Source organism: Mirounga angustirostris, unplaced genomic scaffold (assembly GCF_029215605.1).
Source record: "Mirounga angustirostris isolate CCGP_5_RB_7025 unplaced genomic scaffold, mMirAng1.0.hap1 SCAF_1, whole genome shotgun sequence".
NCBI classification, from domain to species: Eukaryota; Metazoa; Chordata; class Mammalia; order Carnivora; family Phocidae; genus Mirounga; species Mirounga angustirostris.
Genome location: NW_026991709.1, coordinates 180,145,163 through 180,157,617, shown reverse-complemented (window position 1 = coordinate 180,157,617; position 12,455 = coordinate 180,145,163). Strand labels below are relative to the sequence as shown.

The following is a 12,455-nucleotide window of genomic DNA, read 5'->3' as shown; positions in this document are numbered from 1 at the left end:
TGACTAGCAACTGTAAACCACAAAGAGTTAACTTTTATTGTTCCAGCAGATATCAAATAGATGGGGAGCCAAAGTTAATTTTTTCTTGTGAGAGGGGGGTTGCCGGAGATCACGAACTGAGTGCGCTATTATTCCAAAGTGTAACTCAAGCCTATGTCTATAAGTAAGGACTGCTAGGAAGGCCGGGAGCTTTTTCTAATAATGTTTTCAAGACAAATAGCTATGAAGTGATTAATGTGTCCAAGATCCCTTCGCCAATCCTTTTGTGGACATGTTTTTCCTCTTGCCTGTCCCTCACCCTCAATCCTGTATCTCTCTAACAAATCAGGAGAAAGTCCACTGTATGATCTCCAAGTCATCTACGACTGGCTCTAGGACTTTAAGTCATTTTGCCAATCCTAGCAGATTTATTTATCCAACACCTGATAAAATGCACACGTGTATACAAATGAATCCATCATCCAGATGTTCCATCTATCTTGAGGGAAAAAAAACTCAAAAGACTAGTCCATTTACTATGATGTCTCTCCATAATAGTAAAGAAATAGAGCAAAAATGTAGCATAAAAAACTTCCAAAGAAGAGGAGGCATAAGGGGGAAACATACTTCTGCAAATTCTAAGGAGATCTATAAACTGCAATCTGAGAATTTTATTAAGCTAAGCTTCTTAGTATAGAAATCCCCAAAACTCTCCAACTGGGCAGCTAATTGAGAGTTAGAAAGAGCCAAAATGACTTTCCTCTTTCTCCTATTCATCACAGGCAATATAGAAACCCTTGCTCAATAAGATAATGTGACTTTTGTCAATGCATGTTCAAATCAGATAGAGGATTGGCTGGCAATGATGTCATCCCCAGGGGTTAATCCCCAGGGAATGCAGTTTTAATATCATATGCATCAACACATCATTTACATAACAAAGTATTATATTAAGTGTAACAATAAATAAGCTGTGCAGTTAAAAACAGCTATTAGAGAAAGGCTATGTGCCACTGAAAAGGAGTTAGGGGACAAAGACTTTTTTTTTTTAGACTAAATGGAACTAGGTCATCAAACAATACACATCTCTAAAAAAAGCAAAAAATGAATATTGAAATTCAAGTGACCTAGAACATTCTAGTACTAGAAATACGGAAATGTTGCCTCCAATGAAAAATATTCAGTAATTAAGTAGAGATATTTGTAAGGTTTTTGTGTGTTTGGGAGACAAGTTAAAAAAAACTAAAGTCATTGAAAAATAAGCGAACTAGTAGCTATTACTTTTCTGGGAACAGCAACTTCCTTATCTTTAACAGGGAAAATTAGCCAAGTCAAATCGTGACTTAAAACCTTGTAATAAATTTTAAAGTGTCAAAGGTAGTTAAAATGGCACAGAGGGAAGACAGAAAAGTCACTCAAAGCGAACAATGAGCAGAACTGAGAGAGGAAACCTTGAAATACAGCTTTATGAGATTATTGATCAAGAAATGTCCACACATATGAAGAAAGCTGTTTGCACAAATGAGCAATGCCAACTCACGCGGTCAGTTTGAGAGGACATAAGTCATCATTAGTCATGATGATTCTGAAAACTGTTCTCCTGCTGCCTTATTAAGATCTGTATTTCCAATCCAAAGGAAGTGTTAGGCTTGTGCACTGATTTATGACTACAAACTTAGCAGGAATGCTTGTCACTGTAAACCCACAGCGAGCTGTTGAAGAATTTCCTTAAGTCATACATCTGTTCAAGAATGACCAAGTGGAAAACACTGATTATATTGTGATTGGGCAGGTGTGGGTGTCTGGGTGTGCAGGTGGAATTTTCGGGCTGGTGTGGATAATCTCTATACCAAGGACATTAGAGAAAGAAGCCAACCAAGGCTTTGAACACGCCCATCCCCACACACAGGAATCGCCTGTCACATCACATCAACCTTGCTAGCTTTGGAGGGACGGCCATAGAAAAGTTAAAGGAGAAAAGAGTACAGGGATGCAGATGCTTCATCAAGGGGGGTCCTTAAACCCTGGTTGGGTGGAGGGATGTGGGCACATGGGGAGTTCTCAGCGAGTCCATGAACCTGTGCATGTACATCTTCCTGGGAGTTGAATCACAGCTTGGCTAAGGCGTCCGTGGAACCCCCAGACGTTAAACGCTACTGATTCAGGAGAAAAGCGCACCAGGGGCACCGCGCTGGCGTCGGCTGCCTCCCTAGGTGCGGGATACCAGGCTTTCCACCTCCCATCCTTCCCAAGCCATGAGTTTAGGATTAAAAGATGCCTTTCCTTCCAGGAGCGGATTGACACGGCAAATGAGGCAACAGAAGGTCTGAAAAAGAGGCGAAGCAACGTAGCCACTCCGGCCTGGTGGAAAAATCCGAGGTGCCTAAAGGGGGAAGAGACAGAACTTCCAGACCCGCTCTAGTTTTCTGCTCGGGCGGCAAGCTTAGCGCTTCAGCTGAAAGATGCGCCCCGGGTGCACGCAGCGTCCTTCCAGCAAGAGCCCCGCAACCGGGGCTGCAGGTGTAGGCTAAGCGGCTCCTATAAGGATCCAGGCTCAGACCCAAGGGATGAAGCCCCAAGGCCGGCTTCTCCAAAACTATCGCTCACCCCGAGCTCGCGCTCCCCCTCCTCATACCTAAATCCATCAAGTGGCCTCTCTCGCCCCCAAGGAGCACCCCGGGGATTTGTGAGAAGCAGACATGAACCCCGAAGTTGGCAGCGGCCGCTGCCCGGCCCCAGCCACGCAACCCCACTTAGGAGCGCCGCTTCCAACTTCGGGGTGCCAACCAACTACCGCACAGGAGGTCACCCCCGCAACTCATGAGCGTCGGAATGAGGGGCGCTGCCCCGAGCCGAGTCAAGTCGGTATCAGCCTGAGAGGCAGGTGCCGCCCACGAGACAGAGACTGAGCACTGGGTCCAGCGCCACCCCAACCCGGTCTTCCCAACCCCTCTTTTGCCCTTCCAACCCTTCTTACTTGACTAGAGCCGCATCCAAGTCGGGCTGGCGCGTCCAGGACGAGGCACGGATCTCGGCACCGCAGCCGGAGGATGCTCACCGTGCCACCTCCCCGCGGGCGCCCCGGCTGTGGCCCATCACCTCCGCAGGCTCACTGTGAAAGTTCCCAGGTCTCTCCGAAGACAAGTCCGAAACTGCCGCAGAAAAGCAGCGGCTGCAGAAGCGCGGGTGCGACTTCACTCCGGGGGTCTGGCCGCAGCCGCACGCGGGGTCGGTGCGCCCCGTCCGGGCCGCGCGCAGCTGGCAGTGCGGAGCCGAGCCGGCAGGCGCGCGGGCCGGGAGGGGCCGGGCTCACCGCGGGCCGCGCTGATTGGCCCTGCCGCCGGCCGCCCCTGCCCTACCGCCCCGCCCGGGGGTCCACGTGGGCCGGCCCTCTTCGCTCCCCGCACCCGGGCTCGTTCGCCCTCCCCGCCTCGCCCCCGCTCGCCTCCCAGCGCCTCTCCCGAGCGCCTCGCTGTGGCCACCACTCCGCAGGCAGGTGCTGGGGAAAGGTATTCCTTCTGAAGACCTGAGAGCCGCGTGAGCCCTGCAGAAGGGAGTGGAATTTAGGGTTCGGCTCCCAATCAAAAACCATCCCCACGCAGGGTGTCCCCATCCGAGGGCCCAAAACGGTTTGCAAACAGGCTTCCTCAGACGCCCTGAGCGTAACACAGGCTTAACTAATCCGGCTTCTTATGTAACTTGCTTGCATGGGAGAGGAGGGAAATCCGCACACACGTCAATACTGGAATACTTTCTTATTTTAAAAATTATGAAAGTACGGCTAAGACTTCTTTGACTGGCACTCCATGCTAAGCCCTCTTCCCCTCTCCAAGTGAAGTGACACTAATAATCCGTGACTTTTAAATAGTATTTATTTTACAGAGAATACCTCATTTGATCTCCATTTTATAGATAAGAAAACTGAGGCACGAAGAGACTAGTTTACTGAAGATCGCAGCTCATCAGCGGTAACTGTGTGTAATTTGAACCCAGCAAGTCTGGTTGCAGAATCCACTTTCTTTAATATTCACAGTGTAATCTAGAAGAGGCACCCTCGGAGACTTTGTTAGCAATGCAGACTTCGAGACCCGACCCTGGAATCAGAAACTTCATTTTAACAAGATCCCCAGGTGGTTAGTATATGCATAAAGTTTGAGAAGCATTACCCTATACCACTAAGCTGTTCACTGTTCAGGGTTTGTCTTACAATCTTCTGATCCTTTAACTCTGCATTGATATAAAATAATGCGTCATCCTGCCCCAGCTGCGCTCCAGAGTATATTTGCCCTTTTCTGAGCCTACTGCTTGAGCTAATATATGGAAGCCTTCCTGTCTCTCTTCCCCATTCCTTTATTCTATGCACACACTTACCGCATACCGTATTATTTTGTGTATCATATAACACTTTCCATTCTTTGCTCTTTTATCATCAAAACTGGGGCTCTGAGCCAAAGACAGTTGTGTTACCAAGTAGTCCCCAGTCTTGGAGGGAATTCAAGCATCAGAGACAGGGGCTTGAACTTTGAGATGTCTCTTTGTGCTGAGATTCTAGGGAGAATGAGGACAGATGCAAGGAAAACATGCCAAGAGATTCCAGACCTCTCTCCAGAGACCATTCATTCACTCAGTGAAATAGAGGGCCTACTCTGTGTCCGGCACTGTAAACAGGTGCTGATACCTACAAAAGTAAAAAAACAAATTAAAAAAAAAAAAAAACAGGAAAAACTCCTGCTCCTATGGAGCTTACGGTCTAGTGAAGGAAAACAGGCAATAATGTGATAAGTAAAATACAGTTGAATAAAAGGTGTATTACAGAGAGAAATTAAGTGTGGAAAAGGAGATTAGTGCTGGGGTGGGGTGATTTTAAGGGAATGGTCAAGCTAGTTGTCACCTGACCTTTGGAACAAAGACTTAGGGAGCAAGTCATTTAGAAGTACCCCACATTCATTCATTCACCAAATATTTATTGACTGGGGACTTTGTGTTAAGCATGGTCCTGCCATGGGTCTGAGTGTTCACTTAAGCACGGCTGTTTTTCTAAGTCTAAGTTTCCCTGGACTGAAGTTTACCTATCCTGATGGGGAAAAAACAAATTTAACAATTTTGTGGCTCTACCTAATACCATATTCTACCATCCTGGGTGTTCAATATTGTTAGGGGTTTGTGTCCTCCAAATTCATATGCTGATGTCTTAATCCCGAGTACCTTGGAATGTGGCCTTATTTGGAGTGCCAAAGATGGCTGACAAACCACCAGAAGAGGAGGCATAGAATAGACTCTCTTTCTCTCAGCCCTCAGAAGGAACCAAACTCACCAACTTCTTGATCTCAGACGTCTAGCCTCCAGAGCTGATTGATGATAAATTTCTGTTGTTTAGGCCCCCTAATTTGTGATACTTTGCTAAAGCAGCCCTAACAAACTAATAAAAGTATGATTCTGAGATAAGATGGCACAGTTAAGTACCATCTACGATTTTCCAATGTCTTTTGTGCAATGGCAAGAAGCCAGAATGATCTGACGAATTGAGATTTACTAACCAAATCACCAAAAGAAAGGGCAAATTATGTTTTTTAAAAAGAAAAGCCAAATGAAGGGCACCTGGGTGGCTCCGTCTCTTAGGCAACCGACTCTTGATTTTGGCTCAGATCATGATCTCAGGGTCATGATCTCAGGGTCGTGAGATCAAGCCCCTCATCAGGTCTGCGCTGAGTGCAGCGCTGGCTTGGAATTCTCCATCTGCCTCTCCCTCTGCCCCTCCCCCCATCTCACTGGCTCGCTTGCTCTCTCTAAATAAATTAAATAAAATAAAGCCACATAAGCCCCAATTATTCAATTATTTCTTCATCACATATTTATTGAATGCCTGCTACATACCATGACAAACAAGGCAGATGTGGTCTCTGCTTTCGTATGACTTGTGTGTCTTGTTACAGGAAGCGTTGGACAGTGAGCAAATCAACAAATATATGAACAAGGTAATTTCAGAACAGAGTAAGGGCTTAAAAGAAAGGAAAGAAGGCTAGAGGATTAAAAGAATGGGGGATGGGTTTAATTTAGATTGGCTGACCAGGGTAAGTCCACATGAGGTAGGGACGTATGCGCTAAGACCCCAGTGACAGAAAGCCATCCAAGCAAAGAGCTGGTAAAAACTGTTCTAGGCAAAGATAACAATCCCTCTTGTTAAAAAAAAAAAAAAAAAAAAAAAATCCCTGCCATTCATTCTATAACACCCTTCCTTTCTCTCTTTATCACCGATTTTGCATCCTCTGAGGTAGTGCAAAAATCAATAAATATCTGCTTCATAAAAATGGGGTCCAATTATTTCTCTTCTTACAAAAGACCCTGTGAAGGTTGTCCCAACAGCACACGCACACTCACAATACACCCTCTGACGTGCCTCTGTATTTGTAGACGGTGATACCACAGGACTTAGACATTGTGTTTATTTTCCATATTTGTAGCATCTGTTGGGCACATCCTGGGGATTAATTCAATCTACTGATAACCAACTGTGCGTGAGAAGGAAAATTCTAACTCTATGAGGCCCGTTCATAAAATCTTCTTATTATCAAGTGAAGCTTCAGTTTTAAAATTGTGCAGTGCTCATGAACTTCGAATGTAATTTTTACTTAGGAGACTCATAAGAATACTAATTACCATTAAACGGGGGATTGTGTGTGGTTCGCGATGCTAAGTGCTTCACGTGGATTGTTATCCTCACAACCCTAGGACGTAAGTTCTCTTATATAGAACATCCATTCCACAGATGGGAAAACCGAGGCTCCAGAAAGGTTAAGTAATATGCCCACAGTTGAAACTGCTATGTGATGGCAGACTTAGGCCTTGAGCCAGTCTCTTTGAACTGCAAGGCTTTTGCGGGGGCAGGCGAGCAGGAAGCAAAAAGCATTTGTGCATTCCTTTGCATTTGTTTTTTGAAATTTTCAAAGCACTGTTTTCTGACTTTTTTTTTCCTATTTACCCCAGCCCTCTAGCTTTCAAGTTCACTTTTCTAGGCAGATATTTGCTTTGCTTTCCCTTACTTCAAACTGGGAACTGCAAGAACTTTGAAAAATGAAATGACTGATAGATTTTTTTTGTTTTCAGCCTGTTTTTCAAGCACCCTCTGAGGAAATGTGAGTCAAGCTTCTTGAGCTCAGCCTGCCTTTTCAGACATCCCTACCTCACACACTGACACTCCCCAACACAAAGGGGGTCCCTCCCCTCACTCAAAAATGCCCCCCTGCCAAACCAAATGCTGGGCACGATGTGGAACGCCAGCTTTAGCCTCTTCACACAGATACTAATAGGCTCTCCTCCCTGAGAGTGAACATCTAAAAATGGCTTCAGCCGGTCTTTGTGAATCACTTTCTATTCTAGCAGCTTCCCTACAGTCTTGGTCAGGGAAAAAGCCCGGGAAACTTGCAATGGTGAGAAGATGTGAGGTATCTCTCATTGCATCCCAGACTCACCCCCTCCCCCAGGCCTCACTTAGGAAGTGGGCAGCCGTTTTAGCTGTGAAATGACTTCCTGCCTGGGATGGTTTGGTCAGGCTTGCTTTAAACTTCTGGAACCCAGACAAGGTGTCTGGCTGTTTGCTTTGGAAGGCTCAGGTGGGTTTCACTATCCTTCCCTTCACTGACCACAACTGCCTCAATAATTTATGCCCTGGAAAAGAACAGCACTTCAGGGCAAATTAGCATAAGAAGGATTTATGAAACCACAGTGGGAGGGCATTTTTAGAGATCACACAAGAGCTGTTGCATGGAGTACTATGAGCTAGCTCCGAGCAGGACCAGCCTCGAGTAGAACCATCAAAGAAATAATACTCGTTTGGTACTATTTTTTTTCCCCATCCCTTCCACCCACCATCTCCCAATGTGGTCATATTGCCCCCAGCTCCCCAGAAGACCCCATTGTCACTCATTAATTTATTTTTTTCACTGATTCTTTTATGAATTCATTTAAAATTTTGTCTGTCAAATTTGTACATCCATGTTCATTGCAGTAGTATACACATAGCCAAAAGCTAGAAGCAACTCAAGTGTCCTTGAATGGATAAACAAAATGTGGTATGCACATACAATACAATATTATCTAGCCTTTAAAAGGAAGGATATCCTGCTACATGCTCCTAGAAGGATGAACATGGAGGACATTATGCTAAGTGGAATAAGCCAGTCAAAAAAGACATCTACCATATAATTCCACTTATATGCGGTACCTAGAGTGGTCAGTTTGTCCAGACAGAAAGTAGAATGGTAGTTGCAGACGATAGAGAGAGGGGAGAATGGGCAGTTAGTGTTTAGGGTACAGAGTTAGGGTATGGAGTTTCAGCTAGATGAAAAGAGTTCTGGAGATGGATAGTGGTGATGATTGCAACACAACATGAATACACTTACCACCACTCAACGCTACCCTTAAGAATGCTTAAGGTGGGGGCGCCTGGGTGGCTCAGTTGGTTAAGCGACTGCCTTCAGCTCAGGTCATGATCCCAGGGTCCTTGGATCGAGTCTCGCATCGGGCTCCCTGCTCTGCGGGGAGCCTGCTTCTCCCTCTCCCACTCCCCCTGCTTGTGTTCCCTCTCTCGCTGTGTCTCTCTGTGTCAAATAAATAAATAAATAAATCTTTTAAAAAAAAAATGCTTAAGGTGGTAAACTTTGTGTTATGTGTATTTTGCCACAATCTAAAAATGTTTTAAACTAACAGAAATTCTCCTAAATTAATCAAAACTGGCAAAATTTTAAAGCTTAAAATGTGAGGTGTAATTCAATTTGTATCAAAGCTTACCAGGCTTAACATATATGTGCAGTAACACAAGAAACAGAATATTAACTTAGGGTTGTTGTTTTTTTTTTTCCAAACTGTGGTTTGCATCTCACAGTTTTCTTACAAAATTATTTTGGGTGATACACAGAAGGATTATTTTAATAGTTTTAATTTATTGTAATGGATACTGGAGGGGGAGAAGCTAAATGAAAACACCAAACTTGAGATTTCATGGATATTGTTATTTAGAATGAGATTAAAATAAAAGGTGACACCAATTAAGAAAAATACAATGATAATAGTAATAATAATTCAGGCATATAGCAAAATTGAGGCGAGGTCCAGCAAAATCAGGAAAGAGGCTGAAATTTTTAAACATAGGAGAGACTGTATTGGCAGAAATGCAGAAATGCTTGACCAGTGATAGGCTGATGAGAATACTATTCTGAGGAAAAACAGGGTTTGGAGTTACATTTGTATCCCACCATGTGTCTAGCCTGGCTCCATTATTAATGTTCTTTCCTTTCTTTTTCCTTTTCTTTTTCTTTCTTTTTTTTTAAAGATTTCATCTATCCATTTGACAGAGAGAGAAATAAAAAACACAATCTGGGGAGCCAGAGAGGGAGAAGCAGCCTCCCCGCTGAGCACGGTGCCCAACAATGTGGGTCCGATCCCAGGATCCTGGGATCATGACCAGAGCTGAAGGCAGATGCCCAACCAACTGAGCCACCCAGGCGCCCCAACATTCTTCCCTTTCTAACTCTGCACTCTTAGGAGCAACCACCCCACATTACACTGATTGACAACATGTACTGAGAATCTCTTCCTCCCCTGTTCACCAACTCAGCTTCCTCTGAAAAGACTCAATCTGGATGAGGATGATGGCAAAGAGAGGAAGGTCATCAAGTATCTTTGGAACTTGGATTCCAAGGATGCTGTGCTTATATCATGCAGGTTGAGATTATGGCAAACTTATGGTGGAAATATTAACATTTCCAGTCCTTACTTGTCCTATCGACTCTCCTAGACTTCTAGAGGAAAGTTTTGGAGAAAACAGAAAAATAAGCACTGGGTTTTATTCCAACTTTCTTTCCATCTGCTCTATTTTAGTACAGGCAGCAAAACTCACATGCCCTTCGACTTTTATTTTTGGACTTGAATATTTTGCCTCTACCTTGAAACAACATTATTTAGTCAAAGGTCATAAATGTTAAAGTAGGATTTAAGAGGCTTCAGTTGGACATCTGACATTTGGAATACTCTCGATCAGGGACTTACCCATCAGGGAAGCCAAATCTATCAGGGGCCTCAAATCCCATGGATTTCAAGCAAGTTGCAGTACTAGACATTTGCCTGCCTGCCAAACAACCCCTTCTGAGAAAGTGTCCCAGCCAGAATCCTTGATTGTAAGTGACAGAAACTCAACACAGACGGACAGAGGCAAAAAGAGGCAGCTGTTTCCATAACTGAGATGCTCTAGAAATGTAGCTAGATACTGGTATTCAAGAAAGAGCATGGGGTGCCTGGGTGGCTCAGTTGGTTGGGCGACTGCCTTCGGCTCAGGTCATGATCCTGGAGTCCCTGGATCAAGTCCCGCATCGATCGGGCTCCCTGCTCAGCGGGGAGTCTGCTTCTCCCTCTGGCCCTCCCCCCTCTCATGTGCTCTCTCTCATTCTCTCTCAAATAAATAAATAAAATCTTAAAAAAAAAAAAAGAAAGGGCATGAATGTGTATTTCTTCCCCATCTCTTGACTTTGTTCTTTTGTATGGATTGGCCTCATTCTCTCTTACTAAGAGAAGGTTTCTTCCAAAAGGCAAGAAAGATATCCTTCAACAGCTCCGAGCCATATCCAGCAATATGACCCTAAATTCAACAAGAATTCTCCTCTGGCTTCAAATTAAAGAAATCCAGGCCAGCTTGTTTTAAAAGCCTATCCCCATACCCAGGCAAGATATAGGACATGAATAGCAGTCCCACTATACTCACACAGTTATAAATTCCTCCAAAAGAAGGAGACAATAACTAATGTCCATTCTAGGAGTCTGCCCAAAGCAATGCCCTGATTGACCAACCCATATGACAACAGCTAACTAGATTAGTTTGGGCTTCTAAGCCTAGAACTATCATCCAGTATTTCTGACTCACGTGGTCTAGCTAGAAAAGTGGCATGAACCAATCACAATTTTCTTCCCTGGAATTGGAAAATGGGATCCCCCACAAAAAAAGGGGGGAGCCCAAGAGACTGAGCCATTTATTTGTAGCAGATGAACTAAATTATATGACAGATCCTTATAGGCAATATGCAGTTGAAGTTATGAAGAAGCCAATCTACAGAATTAGAGATCAGAGCAGAGAGAAACATTGACTCTGAGACCATATTACCTCTGAAAGAAAAGGTTCAGGGAGTCCCTGACCCAGTTTACTGGGAGTTCCAGTGTCTGGAAATTTTGTGATCTCATTGGGGCTTCCAGGTAAGAAATGACTAACACATTTGGTGCTTTTACCCACATTATCTCATTTCCTTATTGTAATAACTCCTTTAGAGAATCTTTAATTCTCTCCACTTTACAGATGATAAACTGAGGTTCAGAGAACCTATCTGATTTTTCTTAATGTGATTTCTCAAGGTAGAAAGTCTCTAAGTCAAAAATGTGCATTCCTTCTACTACAAGATTCCTCAGAACCTTGAGTAGCATAGAAAAATCTGGGATGAAGGCACAGATTTGGAAATCATCTATCTACTTAGACTCCTAGAGATATTCACTAAAGCCTTGGGAAGGAGCAGGATCACAGGGAAGGATCACAGATAGGGAATAGCTGTGATAGCCCTTGCCTATTAGTGCTCACTCTCAGCAAGGTTCCACACATTATGTACTCTCTCAGCAAAAGGGAGGTTGAGGTAGAATTGGTGGAGATAACAGTGATCATGCTTCTAGGTGCCATAATATGAAAGAAACCTCAAATAGTTTGTTTTGTAGGACTTGGTAATTTTCCTGCCACGCTTATGCTGCATATCTTCACATTGCACCCAGCCTGAAAATTTCAAGAGAATCTCCCTTTTACACATGAATTTCTAAATAAATCTTGCAAATTGGCACAGGCATATAGGGCCAGGCTGAAGAGAATGAGACAGAGAATAACAAGGAATGGGTGTCAGGTTGAATAGGGTGATCCTCAAAGCAACACTTTCACTCAGTTGTGATAAACAAGGTTCCACACTGAGTTGATTTTGCCCCTGGTGAATTCAGAACATTCTAACATTTTAATAAGATTTTTAAGAGCCACAAATAAAAAGTAAAGTGTGATTCATCATGTCAGCACTTTATTTTGTAAGGTTATTAGCACACACTGACATAAATTTTAAGTAGTAAATACATGTGCTGAGATGATTTTTAAAATATTCCCTTGTACTTCTTTTTAGTCCATGACCCTACTTCCTATTCTCACCCACAACAAATTCAAGCAGCTAGACAGTATGCTTACAACCCTAGGGGAAAATGTACCAAAGCAAAACTCGGAGAACAAAGACACAAAGCCACGGCTTATGAGTTTCAAAATAGGCCGCTGAAACCCATGCCGGAGATAATAGTTTTGAAAGGGTTTCTGAGACCCAGAAGCCAAGTTTTTGAATATCAAAAAGCCACAGCATATCCTGAACAATAGGTTGGGAAAAAATAGCTTCCCTTCTAGCTTTCAGACAAGGCGAGAT

The 12,455-nt window shown here is 43.9% G+C and overlaps 1 protein-coding gene and 1 long non-coding RNA gene across 3 annotated transcripts in view; both read right to left on the bottom strand.

Annotated features, from left to right (window-relative positions):
• TAFA4 (TAFA chemokine like family member 4) overlaps nt 1-3,270 on the bottom strand; it is a 200,844-nt gene extending 197,574 nt beyond the window's left edge. For both annotated transcript variants that reach the window (XM_064593882.1, XM_064593873.1), the window contains exon 1: nt 2,957-3,270. The gene's annotated coding sequence lies outside the window, so the exon portion shown is untranslated. The remainder of the gene's footprint in view (nt 1-2,956) is intronic.
• Nucleotides 3,271-3,884: 614 nt separating this feature from the next.
• On the bottom strand, nt 3,885-8,564 carry LOC135362306 (uncharacterized). Its single transcript, XR_010406834.1, has 3 exons — nt 8,379-8,564; nt 4,351-4,657; nt 3,885-4,073 (listed from the first exon to the last, which is right to left on the bottom strand). It is a non-coding gene; the product is annotated as an uncharacterized LOC135362306 (long non-coding RNA).
• Nucleotides 8,565-12,455: the final 3,891 nt, after the last annotated feature.